Here is a 12,925-nt window from a genome sequence, read left to right as displayed (position 1 = left end):
ATGCCCAAACGTCGAAGAAGTTGGTAGCCAAAGGCAAGACCACCAAATATTGGCTTGATGAGAAATGGGTCCTTCACAAAGAGCACTTCGTGTACGTGCCAGATTGGGGCAACGTGCACGATGATATCATACGAGAGTATCGCGCTGAGGAAATGGGACCCAAGTATGCACTAAACGCAATACAACGTCGCTTCTTCTAGTCAAAGCAAGAAGAGGACGTTAACATATACATGATACGGGATAAGTTTCGATAATTGTTGGGAACACTGAAGGCATAAGGAATGATGCCTTGTTCAAGTGGGGGATAATGACACCGATCGCACACTGTTCGGGTAGGATCGTGCCTGTCCGCGCATATGACTGCACACGACCATGCCTAGCCGGTCATTCATGTTGCTTTGTATATAGTGTTCTGGTAGAAAAATTAGAACTGATAGTAGATCAACATCTCATTCCTCCAACTAAGTGTCAAGCCATGGAGGCTTGGCCAAGACATGGAGACTTCTCCAAATGGTGCTAGAAGTGTTATGGCAAGACCTAGAGGCTTCTAGAACACTTTAGGTTGTTCAAGAGTTTTGTGCATAAATGTACTAGAATTAGAATGGTGCGGAACCTTCTAAAGGTTCCCACTTGCAACATAGAGTAAGGCAACATTCTAGACAAGAAAGTTGCCTAGAAAGTTGGTAGAATTTTCTAGAGCCATGTAAAGGATTCTTGGCTTGCCTTAGTAATACAAAGCTCTTTTTTAAACCTCAAACATTCTCCTTCTTTTCTCTTTACGTTTACACTTCCACACAACTTCCGCGTGTTTAGGGGTTAGGCTGAACTAGCAATCGTTCGGAGCTTAAGTCTTGAACGACCGCTAGTACCACACGGTGCATTTGCTTATAGGACAATAGGCAGCCCATGACACTTGGATGCACTATTCCTATGCCATGTCCCACAACCCGCTGTTCTTGCCCTCCTCTTACCATTCTCTACAACGTTAGACAATTTGGTGATGACATAAATAACTTTCTTGGCTGGATTAACCTTACATAAATAACTTTTTTTAATGGATTAACCTTACCTAAGTAATCCACCAGCAGTTGCCATCCATTAGTAGGTCTTTCATCAAGGATTATCCATAGGGTGGCCTCATCCAAATAAAGATTATTCTCTATAATCCCATGTTGTGGGGGTTGAAGTCCCAATAACTTGGGCCTCAAGAACAATATCAGCAATTCTTCTTCCTTGGGGCAGAAGCGATATCCTATTGGTAACTTGTAAGTCCTTCTCATCCTAATCAACTAGTTCACATAACTATATTTTCTGATCAAATCATTACGAATATATTAGAAGCAAATAATGAGATAATGCTGCTGTAGTTTTACTTGATGAACTATACTTTCCTAATTAATTGAAATGATATGTATGCGGGCAGGATGAATATATAGACGCGCGGCAAATGTGACCTAATTGACTGTGAATTTGGAAATCCTAATCGACTATGCATATGGAAACTGAATATCGACAAAACATTGCAAATAAATAGATTTAGAATTTTATTGTAAAAAGAAAAAGAGTAACATTCCTATCATGAAAGTTTGATTTGTTATAATTTAAATCTTTTTCCAATAAAATCAGAATTAAATAAAGAACATTTGGGCCAAACTCTTTGTATTTCCTATTTTCCCATCAATGATTGGTTCTCACTTGAAAAATTAGTTTTCAAAATTGTAATATGTCACTTGAAAGATATAAAAATTTTAACAAACATATATACATCTATAGTAGTTCATATACTCTTATTTTTACATTAGGTTATATATCGTTCTTGACTTTTGGATGTTTTAGTCTTAAACTGACCCATCACGCATGCTTCATTCTTCCTAATGCTTTTGGGAGTTTTTCTTCTTTTTTTAAGGGTTAATTACAATAGATTTCTCTAAAGCATAGAAATTGTTGTATTTTTCTCATGCTAGTGCTACAATCATCTTGTCAACTCCAAGCTTTATTAAAACAGGTCTAAAAGACATTCGCATGCTAATGGTTAATTAGTACATATTGTCAGGCGTTATGGATGAACAAAGGAATTGAAGAATTAGAAGAAGAAGATTCAGATAGCAATTGAAAAATGAAACAAGAATTGAGTTGAGCAAGCAGAGAGAGAAGAAGATAGAGTAACAGAGAGGAGAGAGAAAATTCAGTCTTTTTGCTTAACTCTTTTTGTTACAAGAATTTTGTGGTTTTTATACAATTCAGTTAACTAATTTGTAATAAGAGAATTAACCGCCAAACTAATTCTAACGATGCCATTTCCATTCATTTTGCTTCTTCTGAACAAAACACACCGCTATTTTCGTAAAACAACATTCTCTCATCTTTTAAGTGCATGACATTCCCTCCCTGCGAAAATCAAACTTGTTCGCAAGCTTGAAATTCTGGAAACTACTTGTCAATGAAGCTCTTATCTTCCCATGACAATTCGAATTCGGGTAGATGGTTCATTTCACTAGATATTGAATAATTGGTTGTGAGTCACGCATAATAGCTCTCCTTTTGATTATCTTCTCAGGTTGTAGTAAACAATGATCAGATGTATCCACTTTAGGAAGAGTAGGATCAATGTCTTGAGTCATTCCAATTTTTTTCTTGAACAAGGAAACATGAACTATCAGATGGATTCTAGATCTTGTTGGTAATTGCAGTTTATACGCTAATGCTCCCACTTTCTCAATGATTTTAAATGGACCAAAATACTTAGCAGATAATTTCATGCTCCTTCTAATAGCTACTGTATGCTGTCTATACGGTTGCAGCTTCATAAATACCCAATCCCCCACTTGGAAGGCCCTCTCTGTCCTGTGTTTATCAGCAAAATGCTTCATGCGATTTTGAGCTTGGGCAAGATTCTCCTTGATGTTTGATAAGATCTGAAGCCTTTCTTGTACAATGTTAGTTGCTATAGGAATTACATTGTCATGGAAAGGTCCTAAAAGAATATGAACTGGTTTATAACCATATAACGCTTCAAATGGTATGAGCTGCAAACTGGTATGAAAGTTGGTATTATACCATAATTTAGCTGCAGATAGCCAGTTACTCTAGCGTGAAGGATTTTCACTGCACATACATCTGAGATAACTTTCTAAGCATTGATTCACCTTTTCACTTTGACCATCAGTTTGAGGGTGATATGATGAACTATAATGTAGGTCAATGCCCATCATTCTAAACAATTCTTGCCAAAATTTGCTGATGAAATTCCTATCTTTTTCAGAAATAATTGATTCTAGAAGGCCATATAGTCTGTATACATTATCAATGGGTACCTGATAAGGATAAATCAACTTGCTGGGCAGAATAAGGATGAGTCAACTTCATGAAATGGTTGAACTTGGTGAAACAATCTACCACTACCAAAATGGTATCACACCCACTAGACAAAGGAAGCTATTCAATAAAGTCCATGGTCAGGTATGACCATGCCTGTTGGGGAACTGGAATTGGTTGTAAGAGTCCAGAATCTGGGACATTTTCATGTTTATTCCTCTGACAAGTATCACAAGACTATACAAAGTGTATAACATCCATCTTAATTCGTGGCCAGTAGAATAGTGTTTGCACTCTATATAAGCATCCTCTTTGAGCAGAATGGCCCCCAACAGCTGAATTATGCAATGCCTTGATTAAACTATGCTTGATCCCATTTGCTGATCCCACATACAACTTCCCTTGGAACTTGATCAACCTATTTTCCAATTGATACCCAAGCTTAGCATTTGGATCCAACAATAATTGTGATACAATGTTTTGAGCCTCTACATCCCCTTCATAACTCTCAAGTAACTCTTGCATCCATGCTAGCTGGACTGATGAGATGGCACAGAGATGACTTACTGCTCCCAGATGTTCACTGTTTCCCTCTATTTTCCTTCTGGACAAAATATCAGCCACCCCATTGTCAGACCCCTTTTTGTATTGAATCTCATAGTCTAGGCCTAGCAATTTAGTGAGCCATTTTTGCTGTAGAGGGTAAGTGAGTCTTTGCTCCAATAGATACCTGAGAGCTTGATGGTCTGTTTTGATGATAAATTGATGGCCAACCAAATAGTATTTCCACTTGGTCACAACCATCATTAGAGCAAATAACTCTTTTTCATACATAGACAGTCCCATGTTTTGAGTTGATAAAGCCTTGCTGAGGAAGGCTATAGGATGTCCATGCTACATCAACATAGCTCCAATGCCAACGCCGCATGCCTCAGTCTCTATTACAAAAGGAAGTTCAAAGTTTGGCGTGCTTAGTACTGGTGCAGTAGTTATGGCTTTTTTGAGATCTTCAAAGGCTATCTGAGCATTATGGTTCCATACAAACCCTTCTTTCTTTAATAATTGAGTTAGTGGCTTGCAGATCACCCCATATCCCTTGATGAAGCTTCTATAATATCCAATTAATCCCAAAAATCCCCTCAACTCCTTGACTGTACAGGGAGTAGGCTAGGATTGTATGTATCCATACTCACTTTAACTTCAGAGATTATATGCCTTAGATACTCAACTGAAGTATGGGCAAAAGAACATTTAGACTTCTTGCAGTAGAATTGGTTGTCAACTAACACTCCTAACACAGCCCACAAATGTTATGCATGCAATTCAAGTATGGGGCTATAAACCAGAATGTCATCAAAGAATACCAACACAAACTTCCTCATATAAGGCTAAAATATTCTGTTCATCAAAACTTGAAAGGTAGCTGGTGTATTTGTCAATCCAAATGGCATTACTAGGAATTCAAAGTGACCATAATGTGTTTGGAAAGCAGTTTTAGGTATGTCAACTGCTTTGACTCTTAACAGATGATAACCAGCTCTAAGGTCCAGTTCAGACATGTATTTGGTCCAATGTAGTTCATTTAATAGTTCATTAATGCTTGGATTAGGGAATCTATCCTTAACAGTTAACTCATTTAGTTTCCTATAATCCACATATAATCTCGAAGTGTTGTCCTTTTTTTTGACCAACAATACAGGAGAAGCAAAATAACTAGTGCTGTGTTTGGCAATCCCACTAGCAAGCATCTTAGCAACCCGCTTCTCAATCTCAGTTTTATGGGCGTGAACGTACCTGTATGGTTTAAGCTTGAAGGGCTCTGCTCCTGGTTCGAGGACAATTTGATGATCTAACTCCCTTTCTAGAGGTAGACCCTTTGGGGTAGCAAACACCTAGGGATACTATTGCAGAATCTTTTCTATCTGCTCAGGGACACCACTTTCTTGGTTTTCCTTTAATGCTGCTTGTAATGCGGCACATCCTCTCTATTTCTCTTGTATAAATGACCTGAGATCCTTGCCTCTCACCAATTCCATTACAGGTTGATTAATGAATCCCTGGAAAAGTAATAAGTCACCCCTCCTGCTGAAGGAAATACTGAGTGCATGGAAGTCAAAAGTTCCGGGGTTGAACTGGCTCATCCAGTCCACCCCTAAGATAATATCCCATCCTCCTAGTTCCATTATCTTCAAATCAAACAGAAACTGATGGTCCTGTAGTAACAACTTTACTTTTGGGCAAATTGCTCCACTGGTTATGTCAGTTCCATTAGCCAGAGTTACCGTAAAAGGACTAACTACTAGATGTGGTAGTTGTAAAACTTTAACCTTATAGCGGATGAAACTATCTGAGCTTCCAGTGTCAACAAGAATCTTGATAGGTAGTCCTCCCAATTTTTCCAGAAGTAGAATAGATTTTCTTTTATGGTCTAGACAAGGCATTCAGTGACATTTCAGTCATTTCTCCTACTCTGCCTATATGCTCATCCTGCTTTCCTTCTGCACCCTCAAAGTCTGTTTCCTCTCCTTCCTCCAGATCTAAACAGTTTAAATTCCATGGTTTGCATTGATGGCCAACACCAAACTTCTCTCCACATCTGTAACACAAATTGCTTTTGCGTCTGTATCGCATTTCATCAGCTGAGATCTTTCTGAGTTCCTTGGTTACAGTCTCCATTTTCTTAGGCGATGGAACAATTGTAGGCATTCTATATGAATTGGAATGATTCTGGCTACCTGCCTGATGCTTTTACATTCCAAACCTAGGTTCTAGTGCAATTTTTCTTGAATGCTTTGACTATTTATATTGGATTTCCAAGTAACATTCTTGCAACTTAGCAACTTCAAAAGCTTTTGATAAGGTCTGGGGTTGGAACATCTTAACCATAGGCTTAATCTCTTCCTTTAGGCCACTGATGAAACTGGAAATGAAATATGATTCATCTAACTTGGAGTTCCTTATTATCTTGGGAGTTTTAAGTTCTTTCAAATTTTTCTTCATATTCCTCTCCAGTTCCCTTCTGTTGCAACTTATTAAAGTCCTCTACCACATCTCGAGACCATTTCCCCGCAAATCTTCCACATAACAACTCGCTGAATTCCCCCCAAGACATTCCTAGCCTTTCCAGTTTTACCGTTTGGAACCAGTTGTCAGCCTTCCCCTCTAAGAACATTTCTACCATGTCTACCTTCTCATTTTCCGGTATTTGGTAATTCAAGAAATACTTTTGACACTTCCTTAACCACTGGCAGCTCCATTTTTGGCAAAGTAGGTACGAATTGCTTATCTCTAGATTCTTGTTGAGATACTGGCATCTTATTCAGAGTCATCAATCTCAAATGTGTACGAGGAGTTGGTAGTATTGGTTTTGAAACTCCTAAGTCATTGTCCTGCAACCCTTTTTCCTTCATCATCACCTTTAACAGAATGTTGAACTTTTGCTCCATCTTGTTGAACTTCTCCTCCAGCTTTCCCACCATCGCCTCCAACCTAGAATTATTGCGCTCCATTTCATCGTGAACTTCTGCTGCAAGTCATTTTGAAAAGAAGCTTGGAATGCAGCCATGGATTCCACCACCTCTTGAATTTTACTCTCCTATTTCTTAAACTGATCTTCTAGCGATCAATACCTAGTTTTTTCTGCCATAACCAATATCACTAGCAACCAAGGATCGGTCGCTCTGATATCAAATGTCAAGTGTTATGGATAAAGAAAGGAATTGAAGAATTAGAAGAAGAAGATTCATATAGGAATTGACAAACGAAACAAGAATTGAGCTGAGTAAGAAGAGAGAGAAGAAGATAGAGTAACAGAGAGGAGAGAGAAAATGAATATGCCTTTATTGCTTAACCCTTTCTGTTGCAAGAGTTTTGGGGTTTTTATACAATTCAGTTAACTAACTTGTAATAAGGGAATTAACCGCCAAACTACGTCTAATGACGCCGTTTCCATTCATTTTGCTTCTTCTGACCAAAACGCACATCTTCCTTCGTAAAACGACATTCTCTCATCTTTTAAATCCCTAACACATATCTCCATAGATATATAGCCTATTTTGCATTACATCACTTCATGTGATATTTTTCTCACTTTGTCCCTAAAACTATTAGTCCAGCATCAATGTTTTATAATGTCCAAGTCAAATAATTTGTGAATATATTAATATCCTTAACATAATTATGAACAAACCAACATAGCCTTATATTAATTAATTTTATTGTCGGTAACATATTCTAGTAATTACAAATTAATATAAAAGTCAAGAGAAGGCATTATATACCATGAGGATAAAGATTTTTTCTTCTAATGATTAAAAAATTTGTACAAATTTAATCAAATATCATCTTTTTTTCCCAAAAATCCTCTCTTTTTTTTTATAATTTTGAAAGCAACCAACAATTTCATATATGGATGCTAATCCTAAATGAATTCTTCTCCCATCCAAACAACAGATTTGGAATTGCAAATGAATTCCTTATGAATTCTACACATTAACTAAACAAAGGAATTCATAGATTTTGGAATTGTAATTCCAATTCAATTCCAATTCTTTGGAACTAAACACAGCCTAAGTGTATTTTTCTTTATTCTTCTTTCCCCATAATTAGATCGTTTCTCTCTTTAATACATTAAGGGTACGTTTGGTTCTACAGAATTAGAATTGAATTAGAATTGAAATTCTATAGAATTGGAATTCTATGAATTGGAATTCCAAGTCATTTCAATTCTTTCGTTTGGGAAATGCATAGAATTGATACGGAATTTATTTGAAATTCCAAATTCTTTGTTTGTATGAGAGAAGAATTCATTAGGAATTAGAATTGTTTCCAACTAATATTTCCTTACATAAAAAATTTCTTTTTTTTACTATATAATAATTTTTTAACATTTAGCTAATTGTTACTAAAGCTTTAAGGAAAAAACCAATTAGTACCTTTAATAATTTATTTTTTCTTGCATTTAACTGATTGTTAATAAAGCTTTAAAAGAAAAAAAATTAGTTCCTTTTTTGCAAAAATAAAAAATTCTTTTTTTTAAAAAAAATTAAATTAAATTAAATAAAAAATAATTGTATATTCTAACTTAAAAAGTAGTTAATATTTATCGAGTTAAAACCTTGATACGTTTTTAAAGTTAAGAACTTTAAATTTTAGAAAATCAAAAGCCTACTCTATCAAAATGCTAAAGCCCTACTTTTGTCAGATGACCAATTCACACACAGTCAAGTACTTGCTAAATAGAATAATATCTGTCATCAATTCTTTAGTGAGTGTGCAGACTTGTGGAAGATAAAAACCAACAGAATACAGGAAGAGCACTTATACAAAATCTCCTTAACTTTGAAAAAGAATGCAAAGGTTCATGTAACTCAAGGACAAGTCAGGGCATCAACACAGGCAGCTATGTTAATCTCAATATCTAAAATGCTAGTTCATCAGACAAAAGATCCAATGTTCCATTCTTATCATCTCAAAAACAGAGAAAATAGCTGAAATACTCTCTAGAATCTTTCTATAATCTTGTTTTGATCCATTACATAAAAAACAAAGAACTCATCAGAATTTAAAAAGTCATGGATACACGATGGAGTAGTAACAACTTCTACTTGCTCTACTTGGGCTTCCAGCAATCAGCTCAACTTCTTCTACAAAACAACTTCAACTGGAGATTACCAAAAAAAATCAATTACCAATGCACATTTACCATCCAATTTGTTTCCTTGGTTCATTTGGTCAATAAAACAGGTGCCCATTACACGATCCATTTCAGGAGTCCAAGTGAAATACCCTTTGCCTTTCCCTTTTGACTGAGATGTTGCTTCAGATGCCATATCTGAGGCAGATATGCACCAGAAAAACATCACAATGTCATGTTCTTAAGAACATATTTAATAGCTACTGCATTATAGAACTAAAAATGAAAGGCAAATATGCACCTGAAAAATTCATACATATGTTAAATGAAGAAAAACTCATTCAGTGCCAAGTAGGAGAAGAGGTCTCAGGAGTCAAGTAAGAGAATTTTAGAATGCAACCTACATCAGAGTAGGATATCAAACAGCCAATCGCAACCTAAATGAAAACTCCAACATCGTCATGTGACATGTTCTTCAGAAATAGACATTAGTACAACATATGAAAATGATCGACTGCTGAAAATAAGCTTAAGAAGCATTGAGAATGAGGATACAACACAAATCTCACAGGTTCTTAATATCTTCACAACTCATAGCACTTCTCCTGTTCAGTTATGAAAATGCATAGCTAGAGTTAAGAGCTAATACATCATAGAATCACATGCAGGAATTCGGTGGTGGAGGCCATCGGAATGCGAGTTCATTTATGTTAGCCTCTACTGAGTTTAAGAAGTGGAAGGTTCATGGTGATGCCTTGACCAATGCGGCAATTTAGAATATTTTGTGCATGTCATGTAGATGGTGTAAGATGCTCTAATCATTGTTGATTCTATTATCAATCCATGTGAATCAAATCCAACAGTAATCTATATAGATAGTACGTTAAAGTTTCTTCTGTTAGATTTTTTCCTGTTTAAAGAGAAGTAAGAACTTTTTCTTCTGTTACCTCCTAGAAGCATAGAAGCCATAACATTCTGTGTTAAATCATTTGCAGAGTTGATCTGCTTAGTGTCTCGCAGGTAAAATCTGTCAAGAACAGAAGCAGCCTGAAAGTTGGGGCGCAGTCATGCTAAGTCGCTCAAAGTGTCACTTCAAGTGTTAATTCAAGCTCTAATTCGTATGCTCAAAGATTATTCCGCTGCTCAAATTTAGATATCTTTGGTCTACTTTTTTTTCTTTTTTACAAAATAACCCACTTAATTTTTTAAAGTGATTATTATATTAATTTTTATTTAAGATAAACTGAACTTTGTTGTATAACCATCTACTGCAAACTTTTCCATACCTCAGAGAACTCTGTCCCAGGGATTTTCAATTGATTCATTCTTTACAGTCATAACTAAGCTTTCCAATCTGAAAAAGTTGTCATTAGTATCCCTGGGAATATGGGGACCATTGCCTGCCAAGGTTGATAGGCTTGATTCTCTAGAGGTGCTAAACATTAGTTCCAACTTCATTCAGGGTGGCATCCCCCCAGAGATTGCCACATTCAAGAATCTGAAAAGTCTTGTTTTGGCTTATAATCTGTTAAATGGAAGTATTCCCGATCTGAAAGGCCTATCACAGCTTGAAGAGCTAGATATCAGTAACAATCCTCTTGGTCCTAAGTTTCCTTCTTTAGGCAACAACCTAGTACGTATCAATCTTAGGAGCATGGCTTTGAGATCCCAAATTCCTCCAGATTTCATTCTAATTCTATCATTTCACACCCAAAATTTTTATGTCCAAATCGATTAAAATATTTTATAACTTTAAAAAAATCCCCTGAAAATCATTTTTCATATGGGGTTCATATCCGGAAAATAATTTCACAACTACTCTCGACTAAATATAATTCAGTGTGTGCAATCATCTAAAAATCGAAGCAAAGGAGAGCTTTTAGTTGTTACCTTCCGGACTGAAGAACCCAGTTCGTGAAAATTAAGCACGGGTAAGTAGAGAGCACTCGGAGCAGTCTTGCGATTGGTGAGGGATAGCCGGAGAAGCAAAAAGCGATGCCGGAGACGGTGGTGGAAGAGGCAAAATGTTAGGGTGGAGGTGAAGGCGATGACGCAGAGCAGAAGCAGTTGCGGTTGAGGAAAAGTGATCGAGAGAGAGGGCTGCTTACCTAGTTGACCCGATTTTAATTTTTTACCCACAAGATCCGCGTGTAGACCCGTTTCACAGGATTTAGTTGTGGAATTGGAATTAGAATTCTTTTGGTCCAGTAAAGAATTCAAATCATGGAATTGGACCCCTATAGAATTCAGATTCAATTCTAATTCTTTGACCGAAGCAGTATCCAAACAACAGATTTGGAATTGGGCCCCAATTCCAATTCTAAACCTCAATTCCATGGGAAACCAAACGTACCCAATGGAATTGGCTATCCCTTCCATATTACTCTTAGTCTAATATGGTATTATTTGACCTTTTATACATGTATTATCTTTTTGCCTATTTTTTGGATTTTGCTTCACTTGTTTTTTTTACTATACATGGGGGTTTTGATTAATTCAAATTTTAGTAAGTACCCCCTATTATTTTGTTTGTGTGGGTGAAATACACAATTTTTGTAGTTTGAGAGGGTGCAAACTATTAAACTATAACTAGGTTAAAATACAATTGATAATAATTATAAAGTATAAAAGGGAATTTTTAAAAATTTGAGGGAAGCAATTGCCCATCCTCAAATGTATATACCTCCGTCCCTATATCCATTCATCTCACTTCTAGCACAAATGAAAGATTTGGAAACATACATGACAAGTTTGTATAGATGTGCATATATTGTATATCACACATGTAATTATATCATTTGTCGAATAATTGATTGCTCGATAACGTCCCCAACTTGAAATTGAAGGCATTTAAACTTGAAGCCTAGAGAAATTCTTTGTTATGATTAGTGCATATTGTAATTCTTTGAAACATAGAATTGAAAAAAGAAAGGAAAAAAATAGCAACACGGAATTGAAACCAAGAGAAAGCCACTTGAAAACTAACGAAATTGAAAAGGAATTCAGTTCAAATGACGGCCTTGCCTAATAAATTTATCTTTTTATCGTCTAAGAATTCATTAACCTCAAATTTTTTTAAAATATTTTTAATAATGTAAGTGAGACGGTTTGAATTCAGGAGCTCTCAGTTACATTTCTTCCTCCCGAATCACTCAACCCACCCCTCAAAAGTTTTTTATGCTATTTACAAGACAGAGATAAGTTATTTAATAACAAATACTTTCTAGATAAACTTCCACTATCAAACAAACATTACAGAGAAGTACTTACAAATCTTATTACTAACTAAACAAATGATCAGTACAACATAAACATGGGCATGCCTCTCGATGGAAAGTACTTCATAAAGGAAACAACAAAATCAAAATATATATCCTACCTTCACAAATTCAGAAGTATTTCATTTGCGAAAGTAAAAACTACACATGTATAGAACAAGCATAAATGATCAGTTAGTATAGTTGATAATATCATACATCCATTCGATGAAGTTGTCATCCTTCAATGCTGCATCAACGCCAATGAGCTTAACGTGTAAACTATGCATTCCCAAATATCTACTTACTGAATAATAGATGACAACATTGATCTAACGCTTTCATTCATATTAATGATTTCCATAGTGATTTATAAAACAATAATAAGTATGAGTATCATTAACTTTTAATCCTATTGCTCACCCCGATACCCATTTAGTATTTACCCAATTTTCTCTTAGTTTGTTTTTAGGGTTACTTCCAATTGGCACTTTTCAATTATATTCCAATTTTTGCTTTAACTCCTAAACTTCAAAGTGAGACAATTTAGTCTCTAAAATATGAAATTTGTCCCATTTAAGTAAAATGTGTCCTGATTAGTCCCAAAAATATAGTCATTTATGCTTTGATCCATAAAGTAGACTAGGTTTTATAGTTAATTAGGACAAATTTTACACTTTATAGTTAATTAGGACAAACCCCTAAAGCGTTCCATTTT

General features: G+C 35.7%; 1 long non-coding RNA gene across 1 annotated transcript; it reads right to left on the bottom strand.

The window, feature by feature from the left end:
• Positions 1-8,687: 8,687 nt before the first annotated feature.
• LOC113762862 lies at positions 8,688-10,078 on the bottom strand. The gene is made up of 2 exons (XR_003467275.1): positions 9,252-10,078; positions 8,688-9,148 (listed from the first exon to the last, which is right to left on the bottom strand). It is a non-coding gene; the product is annotated as an uncharacterized LOC113762862 (long non-coding RNA).
• Positions 10,079-12,925: the final 2,847 nt, after the last annotated feature.

This window comes from Coffea eugenioides, chromosome 2, assembly GCF_003713205.1.
Source record: "Coffea eugenioides isolate CCC68of chromosome 2, Ceug_1.0, whole genome shotgun sequence".
Taxonomy (NCBI): domain Eukaryota; kingdom Viridiplantae; phylum Streptophyta; class Magnoliopsida; order Gentianales; family Rubiaceae; genus Coffea; species Coffea eugenioides.
The sequence above is the reverse complement of the archived record's forward strand: the minus strand, read 5'-3'. Positions and strand labels throughout refer to the sequence as shown.